This window comes from Tamandua tetradactyla, chromosome 1 (genome assembly GCF_023851605.1).
Source record: "Tamandua tetradactyla isolate mTamTet1 chromosome 1, mTamTet1.pri, whole genome shotgun sequence".
Lineage (NCBI taxonomy): Eukaryota > Metazoa > Chordata > Mammalia > Pilosa > Myrmecophagidae > Tamandua > Tamandua tetradactyla.
Genome location: NC_135327.1, coordinates 38,034,896 through 38,056,368, shown reverse-complemented (window position 1 = coordinate 38,056,368; position 21,473 = coordinate 38,034,896).

Sequence of the window (21,473 nt, the reverse complement as noted above, 5' to 3'; positions counted from 1 at the left end):
CTAAAATATTTACTATCTGGTCTTTTACAGAAAAAGTTTGGCAACTCTTGGCTTAAAGTAAAAATCAAAACATTGTCTTGAATGGTTTATAACATATATAATAACAAGTACATGAAACTCTAGGGTTGCAAGATTCTTAAATTGTATGCAAAGTAGAACAACATTAACTCTAGTAGTGAAAAGCTAAAGATGCACATTTTAAACCCTAGAGCTACCACTAAGTAATAATGCAGAGAAACAGAGCTCTAAAGCCAATAGATAAATTAAAAATGAAATTCTAATATTGGAGATAGAAAGGAACCTTAAAAGCCATTTTCCCCAACCCACATCCTGTGTCATGTTTTTATAAATAGGATCTGGCTTTTGCCTGAACCACCTGTGAACGTTGCCCCCTCCTTCAGAAATAAGTAGATATAAAAAGAGGGGGTATGTTTGGTGTAATATAAAGTGCTTTAAATAAAAACTTGACACTTTTGGAGAATTCACCCCTTGATGGTCAAGCAACTTTATTTTTCCTTTCTTGACACTTGGCAAATCTGATAAAGACATCCAGTACCTGCTGGAGTGATTTACTATCTTTATGTTTGTTTTGGGTTCAGACCCCAGACGAACCATAAAAAGTTGTGACTCTCCTGGGATAATGGAATAATAATACCCAGACCTTCTTGAAACCTTTTTCTTATTTTTCAAATGTGCTTTCTTCTGTTATCATCCAATGCGTGAAATACTTTTTAAGAAATGTGTTCTAATGTTCACTTAGTCGGGAAGATTATTTCCGTTTTTCTATGAATATACTAGTAGGGGACATACTGTTTAAAATTTTAGTTTTTAGTTTTTGAGTCAGTTAAATAGTATTTTGAATATCTTGTATATTCAAGAGTAAATGATTTAAATAGCCTTAGATCCTTTTTAGTAGCTATTCTAACTAGAGTCTCAAAATGTCAGTAGAACATGATGTGAGAAACTGTTCTGTGATAGAGACTTGTAGACTGCTTTGAGGTTTCTCATCTTCGTGAGTGTTATAAAAGGGAACTGTGAGTTCTTTTGAAGTTTATCCTCTGCCAGGTCAGATGACATTCAGATGATCACCCTCATGGGGTTATTTCATGGGGCATATTTCCATTCTATTCCAAAAAGATAAGGTTCAATTCACCTTACATACAAAATGGATTTTTAGTAAAAGCTAGTATAGTGAGGTGTCCAATTGTTTTCAAGTGAGCAGATGATAAAATTCCTCCTAAGCCCCAACTACATCTATGGACAGGTTAGGGAAGTCAACTTCCAGCTTTCATTAAAGTGCAATTGGGGAACCCCTAGCCCTTTTTGTGACTGTGCAGTACAGTGACATTACCAGATACACAATTCACTCTTACTACGCAGCTATGGCTTATTTTACATCTCTCTGGATTCATTCTAAAATGTTTTGTACATAAAATGATATGTTTTAGACATAAAATTTCCAAATTCCTGCCTCCCTGGAAGCAATGGTCTATGGGATTTCCCAAAATGTTATGTTGTGGTACATAATTTTCCTTTCTATTTCTTGGCAAAGAGAAGCATTTCAGGATGGAGATGATTGATTTAGTTCAACTAGTATAGTACTGGAGAGTGAGTAGTAAGTACAAGTACTTTCTCCAATAAATGATATAATGTTAAGTGGGCTTTTCATTATAGTTCACCCATGTGATAGCTTGGAGTATGAGCTGTTGTCACTACTAAAACAGGCACCTGTGGGAAAATATCTATTTGCACATTTTTCACCTACAAACCTTGACCAGCAGCACCACTGAAAACCCCACTGTGCCAGGGTGGATGCAGCCAGGCTCGGCAGAAGGAATTTAATGCCTGTAACTCCAGGAAAACATGATTCTCTCTGGGAAATGCTCTGCATGGGATATTTGTGTTGCTGTCATATAGAATTCATGGTAGAGGTTTGAAGAAGTTCAACTGTGCTTCTTGAAAACCAAACCAGACTTGCTGCTTAGCTGATAAAAACCAGTGTGTGAGCAGCTGTCGTTTTTCTTTCTATAAAATAACTTCCAAAGGTTTCCCAAAACTTTCAGCAATTTTGCATGATAACATAAACTCAACTACTTCAGATAAGTCTTAATAATATAGTAGCAGCTATTAGCAAATAAACTTGGTACTTTATAGGGATTATTCAATTCAATCCTTACAATCTTATAGTGGAGATACAAACATTATCCTCATTTTAAACTGAGGAATAGGGTAATTAAAGAACTTGTCTAAGATCACAAAGTTAACAGTAGTAATAGTAAATAGCAAAAACAGAAAACTGGATTCCGGAGTCCATATTCTTAACCATTATGTCATTGCCTTGAATTATGAAATTCTCCATAAGTTTACGTCCAAATGTTATCTTCCCTGGATGATAGTTAATAGTGCAACTATTAGTGGACATCAGATGGGATCTCAGTAAAAGAGAACTGCTCTATGCTATAAAGCTTTTGCCATCCATGAGGGCCTTCATAGTCTTATTACAATTTGCTGAGTGATAATTTAGACTGCAAAGGCATTTCCTCATTGAGTCACCACGTTCACCATTATATCTGCTTCCCAACAGCAGAGACTCCTTTTCCCGGACTTGTAGAAATTCTAAAAATATTTACCAGGTGTCTCTGATGCATCCAGCATTGGACAAGGAAGTGTAGGAGATTGAAAGATGAGCAAGGAGAGTGCTTGTCCTTCAGGTACTTGGGCTCCAGCTGGAAGAGCAAGAAGCTGACAAGTAACCACCGAGGTACAGACAAAGTGTAAATGGAGTAGAAGAGAATGAGATCAGAATTTTCTATGACAATATGGGGGAGGCCACATAAAGGAGGTGAGATTTGAGAAAAGCTTTTGACAATGGAACAAGCAAGACTGTGAAAGACAGAAAATGGCCAAGCAGTGTTGGTGAAATAAGAAAAGCATTGGACTAGGAGTGAAAATAGAAATAAAAGAAGATGTATTTTGAGCTCTGCCCATTATCATCTGAGTATCCTTTGTCAAATCATTGAACTGCTGTGTGCCTCAATTTCCTCATTTGTAAAATGGAGAGAGACTGCATCATAGGTTTCTAGTGAGAATTAAGTGAGATAGTATATTGGGAAGGATTTGGTAATGATGTTCAGGAATACAGAATTTTAGAATTTCCTATTGATTCATTAGAAACAATGTTTCAAAGAAGAGATCAACATAAGCAAACTCATATAGCTGGCATCAAACTCTAATAATTGTGAGAGCATCTATTTGTTGGATACCCATTACTTGCTGGGAACTTTGCACATATTACTTTATTTAATTCTCACAATTGACAATGTGCGTTACTCATTACATAGGTGAGTTTCTTAATCTATCTCCCTTTTCTCTTCTATAAGAAATGATTAATATCCCAAACTTGCATGGCAATTGTAAGGATTATACAAGATAATATGTATAAAGTTTAACAGGATCTGGTATATAACAGATACTTGGAAAATGCTTGTTCTCATTTATCCATCCATCCATCCATCAATTCATCCATCCTCCAGTGAACATTTCTGTCAGCCCCAAGTTCATACTCTTGAACTTGCCATTACCAATAATTATACCACCTACTGTTTCCCTACTGTGTAAGGAAGACTTTACCTTGGTTTAAATCCTGATTCCATCTCCTCATGTGGCCTTGATTACACTATTAACTTCTATATCTTACCTTCCTCATCTGTGAGTGGGCATCAAAATAAGACCCATGCCAATATTGCTGTAGGGAGAAATAAACAACTGAACAACTTAGAACAATGTGTGATACTTGTATACTCCATAAATCATCATTGATGTTAGTTACTATCACTTTAGTCACTCAGGACCTTCATCACTGCATGACTCCATGGTCAGTTCTACCTCCATATTATTTCTATTCCTCCACACTAGTCCCTCTAAGTTTCTTTCTTACCAAAAGTCAAAGAAATCTTTTAAGAAATGGAAGTCAGAGAGTGTCTCTCTTCAGATTATAAACCCAGCAATGTCTTCTCAAATTCTTTATTCAAGCTTCCTGCCTGACTTCGTTTCTTCTTTCTAGGTCACCAGTCACTGAGCCTTCTTTCCATTCTTCAATCATGTCAACTTCATTCCTCAATTAGGGCCTTCACACATGCAGCTCCCTCTGCCTGCTATGCTCTCCCCCTGGATCTTTGCATGGCTGATGCTTACTGTTCATGTCTCTACACATTACTTCCCCAGAGACTCTTTTCCTAACCATCCAATCTAAAGCAGACCTTTAGTGACTATTTATTTCATCACCCTATTTTATCTTACTCCCAAGAGCTACCACTCTTTTGATATCTTATTTATTTATCTATTTTTAAATTTCTATCTGTGGAAAATGAAAGTTTGGTGGGAACAAGAACCAGCTATGTCTTGTTCACAACTCCAAGAACTGGGCTTGACAACAAGAGCTCAGTAAATACTTGTAAGAATCTGTAAAACAGGTACGATAGTAGGGTTTGCCTTCCAGGGCTTTTGCAAAGATAAACCATGATAACATAAGGTCAGAGTGAAGAGAAGTGTTCACAAATAAATACATCACCATGGTATCTGACAGATGGAAATACTTACCAGGGGTTCTTGGAGTACAGAGAGAGGAACGCTTCAACCTTCCCAGAATGGCTGGGTGGCTGAATGGAGGAAGGGTGCTCCCAGGTATCTTAGGGGTGAAGGTATTATGAAGCAGAGAGGGTGGCATATATAAAGACACTTGGGGGAGGGAGAACATTTTGAGGTGCAGCAAGAAGTTCATTTTGGTTGGAACTCACAGTGCAAAGGGGAAGCAAAAAGGGTAAGGCTGGAGAGACAGGGTGGCTGGACTGGAGGGCCTGAAATTGGAGGGTAGCTTTCACAAGCCTTTTGTCCAGAGCAGGTCATGCATAGCAGGTTCAACGAAGGTAGTAAGAAAAGTACTTCTATGCAAGTGCTGGAAAGTGAGGGATAAATTCACAGTAAAATAATGAGTCCCTATTTATGGACTACAAATGCTTTCAACAACCCTGCAAGACTGGCAGGACAGCTGCCACTGTGCCCATTTTATAGATAAGGATGATGCAGCTTGGCTTCTTCCTCCAAATATGGTATGTGTGACACCACACTATACCACTTTGGTGAATAATCCTCCAGGGGAGATGGTGCTGGACATTAAAAACTTAACCCAAATTTGATCCATGAGTCTAGACATTTTTTCCCCCTGCGATCTGGAAACTCTACTGACTAAAGTATAGGTGACAAAGAGCGAGGAAGTAAATTCTTAGGGTAGGTTCACTCCTTTTTTTCCTACCTCAACTTGGAAAAAATCTAGGAATTAAATTATAGTTAAGAAATTAGTAAGGCCAGGGAGCTTGCTTGGACTCCTCAAGTTGAATCACCCATTTATTTTCTATTTCCCTTTTTCCCAATGGGATAGCATTGGAGATGAAAGGTGGCACAGGTTTCTAACATTACTGTGCTGGTTTGGAGCTGTTATGTACCCCCAGAAAATGCCATGATCTTTTAATCCATTCCTATGGGTGCAGACCTATTGTGAGTAAGATCTTTTGATTGGTTTGTCTCAATTGAGATGTGGCCCACCCAGTTCAAGGTGGGTCTCAATTCTTTACCAGAGTTCTTTATGAAGATAAAAGAGAGGAAAGCCCTGGAAAGAGCTCAGAAAGAACACCCAGAGAAGTTTGGAGAGAGCTTAGAGAGAAAAGCCCCAGAGGGGCTAAGAGAGGACCCACAGAGCAAGCCATTGGAACCAGACTGAAGGCAACAAAACTGGGAGTGAAGGATCAGTCGATGCCAGACATGTGCTTTGCTATTTGATGGAAGAACCGCAGATGCCAGCAGCCTTTTTTCAGAGACAGTATCTTTCTCTTGATGCCTTAATTTGGATATTTTCATGGACTTAGAATTGTAAATTTGTAAACAATAAATCTCCATTGTAAAAGCCAGTCCAATTTTGATATAATGTATTGTGGCAGTTTTAGCAAACCAAAACAATTAGGGTGTCAATACCAGACTTGAAAAGATGCTCTGGGTCTCCATTGCCATCATCATCACCATCATCAACTCCATCATCATCATCATCACCATCACCAACCACTATTATCATCATCAACATCCCTTGTCAAGTTTTCTATGTGCCAAACATCAAGCTAAAGTGCTTTATATTTATTAGCTCGTTTGACTTCCATTACAATCTCAGATAGCTGTACTATCCTTATTTTAAAGATGAAGAAACTGTATTCAAAGTAAATGTAATAATTTCCCCCAAATCACTGTATTAGTTAGGGTTCTCTAAGGAAACAGAACCAACAGGAAATTTTAGTAAATATTAGGTTTTATAAGACTGTCTCATGCAACTGTGGGAATGCATGGGTCCAGATTCTGAAGAGAGGCCACAGGCTGGCAGCAATGATGAAGGTGTTCAACGAATTCTACAGGAAAGGTTGGCTGGCTGATATAGATATTCTTCTGACTGCTGAAATAATTACCTCTGTCTTAAAAGTCTCCAACTAATTGGATTAAATCCAACTCATTGGATTCCATTGCAGAAGACACTCTCCTTAGTTGATCATAGATATAATCAGCCATAGATGCAATCAGTTGACAGATGATTTAAAAAAAAAAAAAAACAGCGATGAAAAGTCCTTGCAGTAATGGTTAGGTCAGTGCTTACTTGACCAGACAACTGGGCACCATCACCTGGCCAAGTTGATACATGCATCTAATCATCACAGTCACTCAGGTTGGAAGTGACAGAGCTAAGATTTAAAATTCGGATCTCCTTTATATCAAAGTCAGTGGTCTTAATATAGAGCCAGGAAGCCAGCATGGCAAGACCTTATGTCATTTTATCACTTATGCTTGTCAAAGCTGCTGTGGATTGCAGGTATAACTAAACTAAGTGCAGGAAAGTGTTAAGGATAAAGTTACAGAGTGAAGACAATTGCAACACACCAGTCTTCGCTCCTCAGGTTTCCAGAAGGCTTTTGGAAAGGAAAAGAGTCCTAAGAATAAGAAATATGAACCACCACACCCGATTGAGGTGCTGAGACTACTGATTCCCAGACAGTTAACATCTTGGCTTTTCTTCAACATCTTTTTAATCTTTATGCAGCAGGAAGCACAATTCTGCTTGACAAGGAACTGAGAGCAGACAACAGTTTTTGGACTAAGTTACACTATGTGCTTAAAAATGCATAGAAGCATGTATTTTAGAGATTCTTGCACTGTGGTTTGTAATATCAATACCGGTTTGCAAAATCTGCACACATCTCTCCTTTTTGCCTTGTCCAAGATGACTGATGATGAACACATGTGAACTGAGACCTGCAGCACTTTTTTTGTAATCAATGATTTAGTTGACATTGGAAAAATGTATTGCAAACTTCTCATGGATTATTTTCCTCACTACAGTGCTTTTTTTCCCTTTTCATTTTTTGGATAACAAATCTTCTGCTCCATTGCACCTCCATTCCTACTCAGGACCAGGTAAGTTTGACTGCAAACTTTCTTGTGTCTTCCTTCTTACTTAGTATAAGGAACCCTTAAAAATAGATGATAGAGGAGTGTCTTATTAGAATTAAAAATTTTTTTCGAAGGACTTATTTGTAGGTCATTTGAGAAGCCCGATTGTTGGTCTTGGGGAGTCCACTTTCCTTCTCTGGACCTCTCAGCTGCAAAATGCAGTGATTGGATAAGATGAATTTCCAAGGTCTCCTACAGCAATGAGATTTTACTGAAAATGTAACTTGGGTTTTCCCAAATTTGTAGTCCAAGTTTAGTATAGGCACTGCATGGGGTGAAATATAACCCAAGGGAGAACACTTCTTCGTCAGGGTCACGGGTCACAAAATCATGACTTTGTGCCAACTCAACACCCAAATGACCATTTGATTGTCACCCAACAAAAATACAATCAGTTTCATTGCTGCAGTTCTTTCCCAAGTCAGAGTGCAAGGACTGTGTTTTTTATCTTTATATTCCATGGTCTGTAAGAATGCTTGACTCACAGGAAATACCCTATACATACTCACTGGATGAAACCCAGTACTTTGCATTATCTGGCACATAATAGATGCTTAATAAAACTTTAAATGTTTAAATGACTAGGAGTAGGTGGACAGATAGATAGATGATAGAAATCATGTGCTAGTTTGTTAAAGCTGATGAAATGCAATATGCCAGAAATAGGCTGACTTTTACAATTTATTAACATACACTCTTATGGCTCTTAGACTTTGAAAATGTCCAACTCAAGGCATTAATGGGCAATACTTGGACTCTGAAGACAGCTGCTGACATGTGGGACACCTCTGTCACATGGGAAGGCACATGGCGGGCATCTGCTGGTCCTTGGGTTTCAATGCTTCAGCTTCTGGCTTCAGTGGCTTCCTCTCTGAGCTTCTGTATGTTTATCTTCTAACTTCTGTCTCTCCTAACTTCTATGTGCATTTCTTTCTGAGCATACCTGATCTTTTTATCCATGTGTTCTGTCTTTTATCCTCTTATAAAAGACTTCAGTAAGATGATTAAGTACTACTTGGGGCATGCATTAACTGAAATGACCTAATCAAAATTCCCCCACCCAATATATCTACACCTTATGGAATGGTTTTAAAGAACATGATCTTTTCTGTGGTATATATAGCTTCGAACCATCATGCTCCACCCTTTGGACCCTCCAAAAGACATATTCTTTCCATACGCAAAATACATTCCTTCCATCACAATATCCCCAAAGCCTTAAATCATTTCAGTAACAATATTAAGTACAAAGCCTCATCAAATAAGTTACAGGCATGATCTGCCCTAGGGCAAAATTCCCATCTACCTGTGGACTTCTGAAACTCACCCCTTCCACATACATGTGTGGGTCTGTTCTCTTAGCCTAAGGTGTCTTCACTCCAGACCTCAGCTTTCATGGTTGCCTTTGTAGTCATTTTTACTTCAGTCTGTCCCTTTTCTGTCTCTTTTAGTCTGGGCTGGCAGTGGTTTTATTTATATAGATTTTGCAAAAAAAAAACTTGTTGGTTTTGAATGCAATACACAGGGGTCCCACCCATCAGACAACAGGACTTTCCACAAATCCCTTCTGGATAATTGCATTTCTAATTCTGACTCACAGTGAAATGGCTGATTGGTTCCATGTTTGGTTCAATCATCACATGGGGCACCATTGTCTGGAAACTCACTTTCTGAAAGCTCAGAATTTACCACACCATCAATTTCTGGTTTCTTTCTGCACAAGAGTTCAGTCCTCAGTTTATTCCTTTCTTCTCCCATTTTACTATAAACTGTAAGGAGAAGACATGCTGCACTTTCTACATTTAGTTTGGAAATTTCCTCAGCTAAATATCTAAACTTGTCAATTTTTAATTCTGCCTTCCATCTGACATGAAGACTCAATTTTACCAAATTCTCTGCCATTTTAAAACAAGTATTGCCTTTTCCTCCAGGTTCCAAGTTCACCTTCATCATTTCTGTCTAAGTCCTTATTGGAAATATCTTTAGCAACCGTATTTCTACCAACAGTCTCTTGCAAGCAACTTAGGCCATTTCTATCAAGCACTTCACAATTCTTCCAGAATCTCTGTCTTGTCCATTTACAAAGCCATTGCAACATTTTTGATATTTGCAATGTCGGCACCTTCTGGTACCAAAATCTTTTTTAGATTGCTAAAACTGATGAAATGCAATATAGCAGAAATAGTTGGCTTTTACAAAGGGGATTTATTAGCTTAAACGCTTACAGTTCATAGGTTGTGAAAATGCTCAACTCAAGACATCAACAGATGATACCTGTACTCTGAAGACAGGCTGCTGGCATCTGGAACACCTCTGTTACATGGGAAGACACATGGCATGTCTGCAAGTTTTTCTCTCCTGGTTTTTATTGCTTCCAGTTTCTGGCTTCAGTGGCTTCCTCTCTGAGCTTCTTCATATTTTTCTTTTAGCTTCTGTCTCTCTTAGCTTCTGAGTGCATTTCTCTTTGAGCTTATCCAGGGCTTTTTAATGTGTTTTTTTCTGTCTTTTATCCTCTTTATAGGACTACAGTAAGATAATTAAGACCCACCTGGGGCATGCATCAACTGAAATGACCTAATAAAAAGATCCCACCCACAATAGGTCTACACTTAATGGAATGGATTAAAAGAAAATGGTCTTTTCTTGGGTACATACTACTAAAAAACATCATACATATCTAACCTGGACTGTTGGCTCAGAATAGAAATAACATTTAGGGAGACTGCATTCCTTGTTGCAGTTAATTTTTTTCTTTGCTTCAGAATGTTGCATTTCTTATTATTTCTGAGCCTGTTGAAATCAGTTTTTTCCTGGTCTCTTCCATGCTGTTGTCATTGCACCAGGGTCACTGCAGCTATAATCCTCAGTCATACATTTATGTACCCCTTTCTGATGCTCCCTCAGTTGCTTTCTCCTGAGGTGGGTTAATATTCACATGAGCTCACACTATCTTAAGACCCCATGGCTGGGTTTCCTTCCATCAAAATGATCCATTTTGGTATCATTTCCTAGAGAGCTGCCAATTCAAAGCCCCAGTGGCATTAGTGTGAGTACATAACATAGTGCCCAGATGGGGTTTTTCCTCACACACTATGGCTTTGCTTTCTTCTAGGGATTTAGAAGAACTGAGAGGAAATACGGAAACTGAGGAGGGTGGTAGGATTGCTGACACTATGAGGCCAAAACTAGACATAATAGAGTTCGACCAACAGAATTCTAATGCCCTGGCATGTGAAAGGCATCTGAGCAGCAGCTAGAGTGGTGAAAGATCATTCCATCTGACAAAATTTGTTTTTCTAATTTTATCATGCCCTTTGTTGAAGGAAATGAAAAAGATAAATTAATAATAAATAACTAAACAACAGGGGGAAAACTGCAAGCTAGTCTCCTAGATCCTTCCAGTTAACTTCTGTCTTACAAGACAAATAAAGAGAAAAGATTTCTAATATCACATATGGACATAAATCTGGCAAATGAGATTAAAGCTAACCTAAAACAGCTGAGTGTTATGGGTTTACAGGGGATTAATAGAGTACTGGTATTACTTGTCTTTTTTCCCAGGATAGTGGCCATCCCAGATTTAAGTAGCACAGAGCCAATGTGATGCACATCCATCACCATGGCTTCTTGTTGAGTAGCAATGTGTCATTTCAGGTCTACCCCTACTGACGTAAACATAGACGTGTGGTTGAAATCAAATCAACAGGAGGAAATGAAATTAATAAATGACTGCCATTAAATGGGACATTATATCATGGCTTCATGTAAACAAAGTCAAGTTTGTTACATGCCCTCAAAAATTCTGTTTTGTTCTTGCTGGTGCAAATTGTTCAACTCTCTTAATATTTTTCTTTTAGCATATATAGAGTGTACTTCTTGTAAATTGAAGTAACTTATTAAAAAGAATTTTCCAGATATGTCAGAGTATCAACATTAAAGGGATAAAAAATGCACATCTTTTAACTAGCTATTATAGCCATTATCAAACGTAATCACACTGAACGGTGGTTACAGCTACATTTTTAATGTATATGTAAGCATGCCTATAAAGGCAAAATGATTTCTTGGCTGGAAAATGTGTATGTCTTATTTCCAAAAAGCATTATATTTATCTTAAATCTATATCATCATCATCAAGATGGCAGTGATATTGTTGCATTTATGGTGAAACTCAAATTTGTGATGGTATTTCTAAAGTGGCAAAGTTCTGGTCCAGGAGAAGGCCTGCTCCCCACCTCTCTTTCCTCAATCTGTCAGTGTGGTAGCTTTTTAACACCAGCATGTTTTCCTCCTTCCATGCATTTAGTCTGGGTGGGTTGGACTGACTCATTTGGTTTATGCTAATGAGTAGCAGTCACTGGCTCAGTTTCCCCATGGGCTCATCAGTAGGGCAGAGAATTGAAAACCTGGTCATAGAAACATTTAACAGCTCCTGTTCCTGCCTGGAGAAGCATGTCCTTTCTCACAACGATTGGGGGAGTCCAGATGAGCAGATCAACTCTGTGGAAGACCGATGGCATGGGCAACACTGAATCTGGGAATCAACAGAATGGGCAATATTGATTCTAGACGACCAACACAATGGGCATCTCTGCCTCTGGAAGACCAGCAGAATGGACAACTCTGTCCCTGGAAGACCAGTGGAATGGGCAACTCTGCCAGAGACAAATGAAATGGGCAACTCTGTCCCTGGGAGACTAAAGGAATGGGCAGCTCTGTCCCTGGGAGACCAGTGGAATGGACAACTCTGTTCCTGAGAGACCAATGGTAGGTTTGAAATTATTATATACACTGAAAAGCCATGTTCTAATCTTGATCCAATCCTATGGTTTAAGGTGGAAACTTTGATTGGATTGTTTCCATGGACCCACTCAATTGTGGGTGCAACCATTTGATTAGATTACTTCCATGAAGATGTGACATGCCCAATTGTGGGTGTGCCTTTTGATTAGAAGGTGATGTGATTCCACCCGTTCAAGGTGGGGTCTTGATTAGTTTGTTGGAGTCCTTTAAAAGTGGAAACATTTTGGAGAAACCTCAGAGCCTACAGAGACACAGATATTTAGAAATGTAGAAGCCCCAGGAGATACCAGCAGCTGAGAGTCAGCAGAAGCTAGACAGGAACCAGAGACGATAGAGATGCAAACATCTAGAGATGCTTGAAGTGCCCACAGAGAGAACAGATGCCTACCTAGGCAGGGAGGTTTGGAAATGCAGAGCCCGGCAGATATCACCATGTGCCTTCACATGACAGGCTAAGCAAACCAGAACCTGGAGTTGTGTCCTGGGAGCTAAGTGAAGGCCCACAGATGCTTAGGGAGGAAACCAGTGGTTAGAAGCAGGAAGCAACACGATTAGGAACAAGGATCAGCAGATGCCAGCTACGTGCCTTCCCAGATCAGCCTTTCTTGATTGTTTTTCTCTGGATACCTTAGTTTGGATATTTTTAGGGTCTTATTCTGGTGTATTGAATTCTGGTAGTATTTAACAACTTAACAAATGGAAAGGGCAACTCTGCCCCTGGAGGAGCAACTGAATTGGCTATTTCTGCTGCTGGAGCTCAGGGATGCTTGCTACAGTTTTACCAAATGGTGTACACACAATGCATTTTTTTCCGATTGGGATTGTCGAAAGCATTTATTTATTATTTATTTGAATAATAAATAAATAATATAATTTATTTATTTATTTATTATTTATTTGAATCAGACATGAGAACCCATATGCTGCTTTGTCATTTTGACCATCAGTAACCATAACTTTGCTGTGGTCATCGTTTAGAATTTTTCCACATCAGAACAATGCAGGGGACTGCCTCCTTGTGCATCTTGCAAAATGGACCACACTAGAACTACCCAGAAGGGCTTGCTCTGATACACTCTGTGGGGGCTGAAGAAGGGGAAGCAGTGTGAGATTGCTTAAGGGACTAATAATCAAAGTGCAACATCATCCAATTATTTTCGGCAATGAAACAGACCATGTAAGGCCATGATAATTGCCTTAATCCTATTTAGAAAACATTAGGGAATCCATTACTTAATCCAGAGAGATGATTAATTTCATAATTCTCCAGGCAAATTCCGTGCCATGGCAAATGGGGGTGAGCATTACAGTTTTCTCCTGAGGAAAAAGAAAGTGAAAAAAAAAGGATGGCATATTGATTATGCAGAAAGAATGTGCTATTGTGAAGATCTCTACAAGAAAGGTTGTTTGGGATCCTGGTGGCTTAGAAATGGCATTGAATGAAATTGTTTTCAATGATAGTCTTTATTGAAGTTAAATTATAACTATATTTAACTCTACATTTACTGTATTTATGCCATTATATATGTGTATTTTGTTCTAATGTTCAACCAACCACTGCATTTGAGAACCTATTAATCCAGGTATTCTCAAAGAGAACCAGTTTTTGAAAATGACCGTCACTGAGTAAAGTTACTGAGCAGGGAATACCACATTCAAAGTGGTGTCTTAAGAAGATGCATTTATCTGGAATTCAATACCAAAGCAATTGAGCTTGAGGGAGGCAGGGAGTTCTATAATCTGTAGGAATCTGGGTGCAAGTTTATCAAAAAACAACAAGAAGAGCACCTCTGTCACAGAAGGTGGCTAGGGGTGAACAGTATCTTCTGTACAGTATCTTCTGTACAGTATCTATACAGTATCTACTCAGAGTTTTTTTGTAATTAGAATGTGCCTGTGTAAGCTGAGGGTTATGAACTGTGTGGCCTCTGGAGATCTCTAAGGAATCATGGATGGGCATAGGATACTGGGGAACAGTGGGGATTGTAGTGAACTAGAGAACAAAAGCCCATTTAAAAGAGATAACATTTAATTCTAGGTAAATTTTCTGATTTAAAAAAAAAAATTAATTAATTAAATAAATGGAAATTCTAACTCTACATGAAAGCTCCTATTTGCTCAAGTGTTATTAGCTATCCGTAATATAAATCACTTAAAATTCCTGCCCAAGCCACAAAACATATACAAATAAAAGAACACGTAAGTGGGCAGCTTGTGTGTGAACCCTAGAAGTCTTTCGCAATTTCTAGCAACTAAACATATTCTAACATGTTCCATGGAATGTCGGTTTATTTGAATTGACATACTTTTATTTAACTTGGATAGGGATTGTTAAGATACAATAGACTTCGATTAATGTGAAGGTTCTGGCAGAAGGGGTGGCTTCAGTCTAGGTCCCAAGAAACCCAAGTAATTATTCTTTTCTGCCCTCAAGGGTTCCTTGGAAGACATTTTGAGAGGCATTGACATGAATAATTTTTGTGGAGACATTCTCAAAGTGCCGAGTCCATTCAGTGAAATACATTTTTTTTCCATTTAAAACACCTAAATGGCTTTAAATATATTATCTGAAATATTTTATGTTAGAATCAAAGTGAAAAAGAGAGAGTGCAAAATTTTGGCCCTACAAGCAAAATAAATATTGTTGTTTAATTAACTCTATTTCAGATAAATTTTGACATAAATTTATTAGGAATATCCATTAAAACAGTTAAGAGTTGCCCTCTTGGATAGATGGTGATCTCTGCCTTTCTGAGGAAACTTTACTCTGCCAAAAATTGCTAAAGAAACTCTTAACAAATGCACTTGCCCACATTTCTCTCTGGGGTCTTAACTGAAGGCTGGCATCACCCGTGCCTCTGTGGCTGCCAGTCGACTCATTTAGAGATGACGAATCCTTGACAAGCAAGCATTAGACTAATGGCTACAGATCCTGTAAATACACACTGTTTCATGTCCTTCCTAATGCACCTCTTGTAGGCATGCCACCAGTCCATCCTGGCCTCCCGAGTACAGTGAAAGGTTTTGTTCTGTCTGAAATAGAAACGAAAGTAAATACTAGAGGTGCCAGAAGCAAAGTGGGGGACGTGAACTAAGTGTCCCTGAGTAGTGGATGCCCATGTTAGGCAGATGGTGGATAACAGCAGTCCTGAGTAAATGGATATATGTGGGAATTGGCCCCTGCAGGCCAGTGAGGAGCTGACATTAGCACTTAACCCAAAAGGCTGTGGATGGAGCTAAGTGTGTCCAGAAAGATCATGGTGGGCTTAAGGTAGGTCTTAGTTTGGGATCCCCCAGAAGCAAATCATGAGATAAGGTTTGAGGGCAAGCAGCTTATTTGGGTTTGGAAAGAAATACAAGCAAGGGTGTGGGGAAGTGAGCCAAGAAAGGAAAGGAAGCCAATCAAAGCTATACCATTAAACTAGTTACAACTGTGAGTAACTGGAGCTCAATCCTTTTGGGAAGCATGGTGCCAGTATAGATCATGTGCCTCAGACTTATCCCACCTGGGGAGAAAGGGCACTGGGATATTTATCTACCAATTCTGGCCAGGCATCTGTTGAGGACTGCTTAGGTGGTGGTTAAAATTCCTGCAGTTTCCAGTTTGCTGATGGCTGGAAAACCCTTAGGTAAAGGAATGCAGGTTCTGGCAGCACCTGAAAGCCAAGGGAGGTGCCTTAGAGGGATAAGGGTGAGGGGAAAGAATGGGGCTTTGGCAGCGTCAGTTCCAGGACCTTGAAGATTCCTAAAGCTATTGGTGTCCTATGAAAGCAGAATTCCACACAGTAATTTACTGTGAATGCTGGTGGAGATCCAGATAGCCTCTCTTAATTTTCTAGTTACAAATTCCTGGATATATTCAAAGAAACTAAAGTTTCTTCCATCTCCTCTTCCTTTTCTTCCTTCCATTCATTTTGCATTTGGTGCCCTGTATTTTCTGGTGTGCTAGGTAGATGCTTAGGCTTCTTCTTGCACAGTTGACCACTGTTTGAAGGGTGGAGTAGATTACGCATAAAGGTGACTTCACACATCTCAGTTATAGATGAAAAGTTAAAATAGTTTCCTCAGTTGGCTGTGACACAGTGTGACGTGACAAGGAGATGCTGCCACTAACTTCAACTAGGGTCCCCACTTTGGGAGGGTATATCCCACGCCAGGTCCTCATAATAACTGTCCTAGTATTTTCTGTCTTGTGCCAAAGCCTCTGTGCGTGGGCTGTACCTTTTCACTCTATATCCCTTGATTGCATTGACCTGTAACAGAGGCAGCTAAGGATAATGGTTACAATTTATGAAGGTTTTGTATGCCAAGTTCCGCTCTGAATGTTTTATGTGGGTTATAAGGAAACTGAGGCACACAGAGATCGAATAACTCGTCAAGGTCACATACAGCTAACAATGCCAGCCTAGACTTGAACTCATACCCTCTGTCTTCAGAAACCCTCTCCCCACCCCTGCATCATCCATCTCAAGCAACTCACAGACCAGCTGGATAACTAGCTAAAGAGGAAAGACACTACAACTATGATTTTGTTGGCTATGAGTTACAATGGTCTCTTGGCAACAGGAGCCAGTTGATGTCACTGCTAGTTCTCCATTTATTATTGGAGGGAACATCAGAATTACAGACATATCCTCAGCAGGCATTTTTCCCAGAAAATTGGGAGAGGAAGCAGTGTTCAGGATGTAGGAGTCAGAATGGGAAGGAGTTGCTCCAGTTTGAAAGGCAAGAGACTTAGGGAATTGATACAGTGCTTCAGGAAGTGAATATTTTCCATTACTGTGGCTTTTGTTGAACTGCCATCCCAGAAAAGAAGGCCATGTAGGACAGATAGTAGCCCTAATCATGGTTTTTTTTTGTTTGTTTGTTTTTTATTGTGCTTCAAGAGTGATCCAGCCTTAGGTTTCTGAGTGCTTTATCATTTGGAGGACATCAGGCAGCATTTAAGTGAAAGGATTGCACAAACCCAGAGGGGAAGTGATTCTGGGCCTGTGTTTTAGTTTGCTAATGCTGCCATAATACAATATACCAGAAATGGAGTGGCTTTTAAAAAGGGAATTTATTAAGTTACAAGTTTATAATTCTAAGGTCATAAAATTGTCCAAACTAAGGCATCCAGAGAAAAATACCTTAACTCAAGAAAGACCAATGTCTGTCACATGGAAAGACATGTGGCTGGCATCTGCTGACCCTTGTTCCTGGTTCTATTTCTTCCAGCTTCTGATGCCACTGATTTCCTCTCTAAGCATCTGTGGGCCTTCACTTAGCTCTCCTGGGACACAACTCTGGTTCTGGCTTGCTTAGCATCTCATGGGAAGTCACATGGCAACATCTGCTAGGCTCTACATCTCCAAAGTCCACGTTTAGGCATCTGCTCTCTCTGTTGGCACTCCAAGCATCTCCAAACATCTGCATCTCTGTCAGCTCTAGAGCAACTGTTCTCCATGGGTCTGAGTTTCCTCCCGAATGTTTCCCCTTTTAAAGGACTCTAGTAAATTAATCAAGACCTACCTTGAATGGGCACATCTACACATTGGGTGTATCACTTTTCCATGGAAACAACCTAATCAAGAGGTACCACCCTAAACAACAGTTCTGGCCCCACAAGATTAGACCAATATTAAAGCATGGCTTTTCTGGGATACATAATAGCTTCAAAGTATCACAGCTTATAATAATGGAAATCCTCCTTTCATGTCGTTACTCTTTACAGAGAAGATGTATAAGAAAATATTTTTGCCTCTGAAATTCCAAAGACAGGTTTTGAGAGAAAGTTGACCCAATGTTATCCTATATCAAAAGTCCCTGTGTGGATGAGAGCTGTTCCTTCTAAGTAGCAACTTCCAACCAAACCTACCACCCTTCACACCCCTCCCTCATAGGTTCCCATGATTTGGAGTTTCGAATCCTGATCCTTTTTCGTGTCCCTTATTCATCTCTCTCCTTCATCTCCCGTTCCCTTCTGAGTGATGCTCTGGCTGGTAGACTTGAATGGTCCTTTCATTCCTTCCCCCTCAACTGACCTCAGGCAAAATGTTTATTCTGGAACGTATGAATACTTACAGAGTTGATGTAAAATTGCCCAAAATGAGTTTCTGTTAACTTTTAGTAGTAACCATTTCAAAGCTAACCTTAGCTTCCCAGTGTGCCCAGAGAATGGGAATGCCTTTAGGGTATGGCCTGGATATGGAACAGAAATGCTTGCAACCACCCAGAACTAGTAGGATTTTCATGTATTTCCTTGTTATTGGACAACCTGATGTTCCCAAGGAGTTGCTGCTTCCAGATGCCAGTCGAAACCTTTGCAAAGGGAAACACAACTCACTATCAGTCTCCAAAGTCTTTAAACTTCGCCAATGCATAACTCCTGGGACACACCCTTATTGGTTGGTGCAGATAGTCACAAGATGGCGTTTCTTGAGATGAGAGCATTTTCAGACTCAAATAATTTACCACCTTAAGACAACACTGTATTGAGTTCACATTAAAGCAATTTGTTCTAACCTCATTATCACGAATGTGCAAGGCAGCTGCAGGAAATTATACAACTGAAAAGCATTTACAGAAATGTTCTGATGCTGATATCTGGGCTGTTTGATCCAGAAACAAAGGGAAATCATGATCTTGTTGGCCACAGTCTCACCAACAGTTTTGCTTTTCTCGACAATCATTTTTAATCCAAGTTATTTTTATTCCTGTGAAACTAGTGTTAGCCAGTGATTTGGGGTTGATAATCAGAACCATGTCCATGTGTTGGAAGTGAACTGCCAGGATTAGTAAGGATTTCGTAAGTACATACCTACATGTTTGGAATGATCTCTAAGGGTGAGCCAAAAGTTAGGATGAAATAATCAAGGAAAAAATAAATATTCTCATCTATAGAATGGGGTGAATAATAAATAAAACATAAAAGTACAAAATGAATTTAGACTTCATGATTAAAAAAAATTACATGATTTTTGACAAAAAACTATTTCTGGGAGCTCTGAGGTACAGCCCAGCTTATTTGGTGAAAAGTCAAATGAGCTTTCTGAAGGAATGCGAGTTTTGTGAGGTTCATTACTCAGTCCAACTACATGGGTTTTGCATAGTGCCAGTTTTGGTTCTGTATATTTCAAAACTTCTTGATGAAAGGATGGTCGATTTCTGGGAAAAGGAAGTAGCCACAGATTGGAAGATGAGATAAGCACTATTAGACCACCAAAACATCTATCCTTTGAAAGGTCCACGCTAAACTCATCAATGGTGCACCAGATGCACAATTCCAGTGCTCAAGGTTTGGTCTGATTTGGGCTTTATGCTCACCTCCTCTCTGCTTTCTGATTTAAAAGTAACCAAAGTCATGGGAACCAGGTTCACTGTCTCTGTCTTAATTTGCTGCTCCTAGGAGGTATAGAAGCTCTGAAAAAGCCGAGCCTTGAAACACCTTAAATTCCCTTCACTAATTACTCCCATGTATTAAGGGTTCTGAAAGAATCAAAGTACCCCAATCAAACGTGGCAGAGATTTTCTGGCTAGATAAATGCATAGAGCAAACTTGCCTCCCCCATTTAGGAGTAAATCCTATATACCGAAGCTCTGAGGGTCTGAGGGAATTGGAGAGACAGACAAGTGTGGTCAGCAAATGGAGAGGGGAAGGACATAGAGGCTGGGACGCCTGGGAGGGTTGTTGTGAGAGAGAAGTCACCCATCAGAGATTGGGCAGCTGGGAATAGTCAAGGGTGTCTAGACCTAGAATTTAGAGACTGAGGAGGTAGCAGGCTGATAGGAGTTAGATAGGATGCTTCTAAGATGAATGTGGCTTCACTCAAGGATTTTGCTTGTACCATCTCTAATAATATTTTAAGACAAACTTCTTAGTTTGTCTTTCATCTCATTTTATATAGTTGCCTGTGTGTTTGTGGATCAATATTTGCTATGCTACTTCTCATATTTCTAGTAGAAAGCATTGAAGTCTCTAGTTATAAAAGCTGGACTTCATTTACTTGGGTGTTTGCTCAGCCTATTCCTAACACATGTGGAGCCAGGGCCAAGTGTATAAATGGAGGCCCACATACTGTAATGTGTCTGATATTTAAAAGTTATCAATCAAGCTAGCAAGATGTTGAACAGATTCTATTCTCCTACATTGACAAATAAAAAAATATGTGTAAACTATGATTTTGAGGAACAGAAAGTCAGCAAAATATGAAGATAACTGAATTTAATATATTATTGTACATGTGCCAGTGTGTCAGTGATATTTAGATGAGTAATAAAATAGACATAGAACTAATAAATTATAAGGTGGTTTTTGTTAAAAAAAATGTTGCCATCATTTCAGTAGTCATTAATTCTATTTTCATAATCAAGATTTTAATGTTATGTTTTATAGAAAATGATGCCAAGTTAGTAAATTTCTACAGTCATTGTCATTCTTTTATAGTTTCCTAAAATTACTTTCTATTTTGAGAGACTTTTTTCTGCTACACCCAAGCAAATGGATTGGCAATTGTTCTAGTTTGCTAGCTACTGAAATGCAATATACCAGAAACAGAACGGCTTTTTTTAAAAGGGGAATTTAATAAGTTGCAAGTTTACATGTTCTAAGGCAGTGAAAATGTCCAAATTAAAACAAGTCTATAGAAATGTCCAATCTAAGGCATCCAAGGAAAGATACCTTGGCTCAAGTAGGCTGAGGAAGTTCAGGGTTTCTCTCTCAACTGGAAAGGCACATGGTAAACATGAAGGCATCTGCTAGCTTTCTCTCCTGACTTCTTATTTCATGAAGCTCCCCCAGGTGGGGTGGTTTCCTTCTTCATTTCCAGAGGTCTCTGGCTGCATGGGCTCTGAATCTCGAGGCTTTCACATGGCTCTAAAAAGGGATTTCAAAATGCTTCCTCTTTTAGAGGATTCCAGTAAACTAATCAGGACCACTAGGAATGGGTGGAGTCACATCTTCCTCTAATCAAAGGTTAATACCCAGGATGAGGTGAGCCACATCTCCATGGGAACAATAAAAAAAAAAAAACCCAGCCAGCAATATTGAATGAGGATTCAAACTAGGGGTGCCTGGGAGGGGCTGTTGTGAGAGAAATCACTCACCCAATTAAATTCCTAAAATGGTATTCAGAAAGGAAATGAAGTAT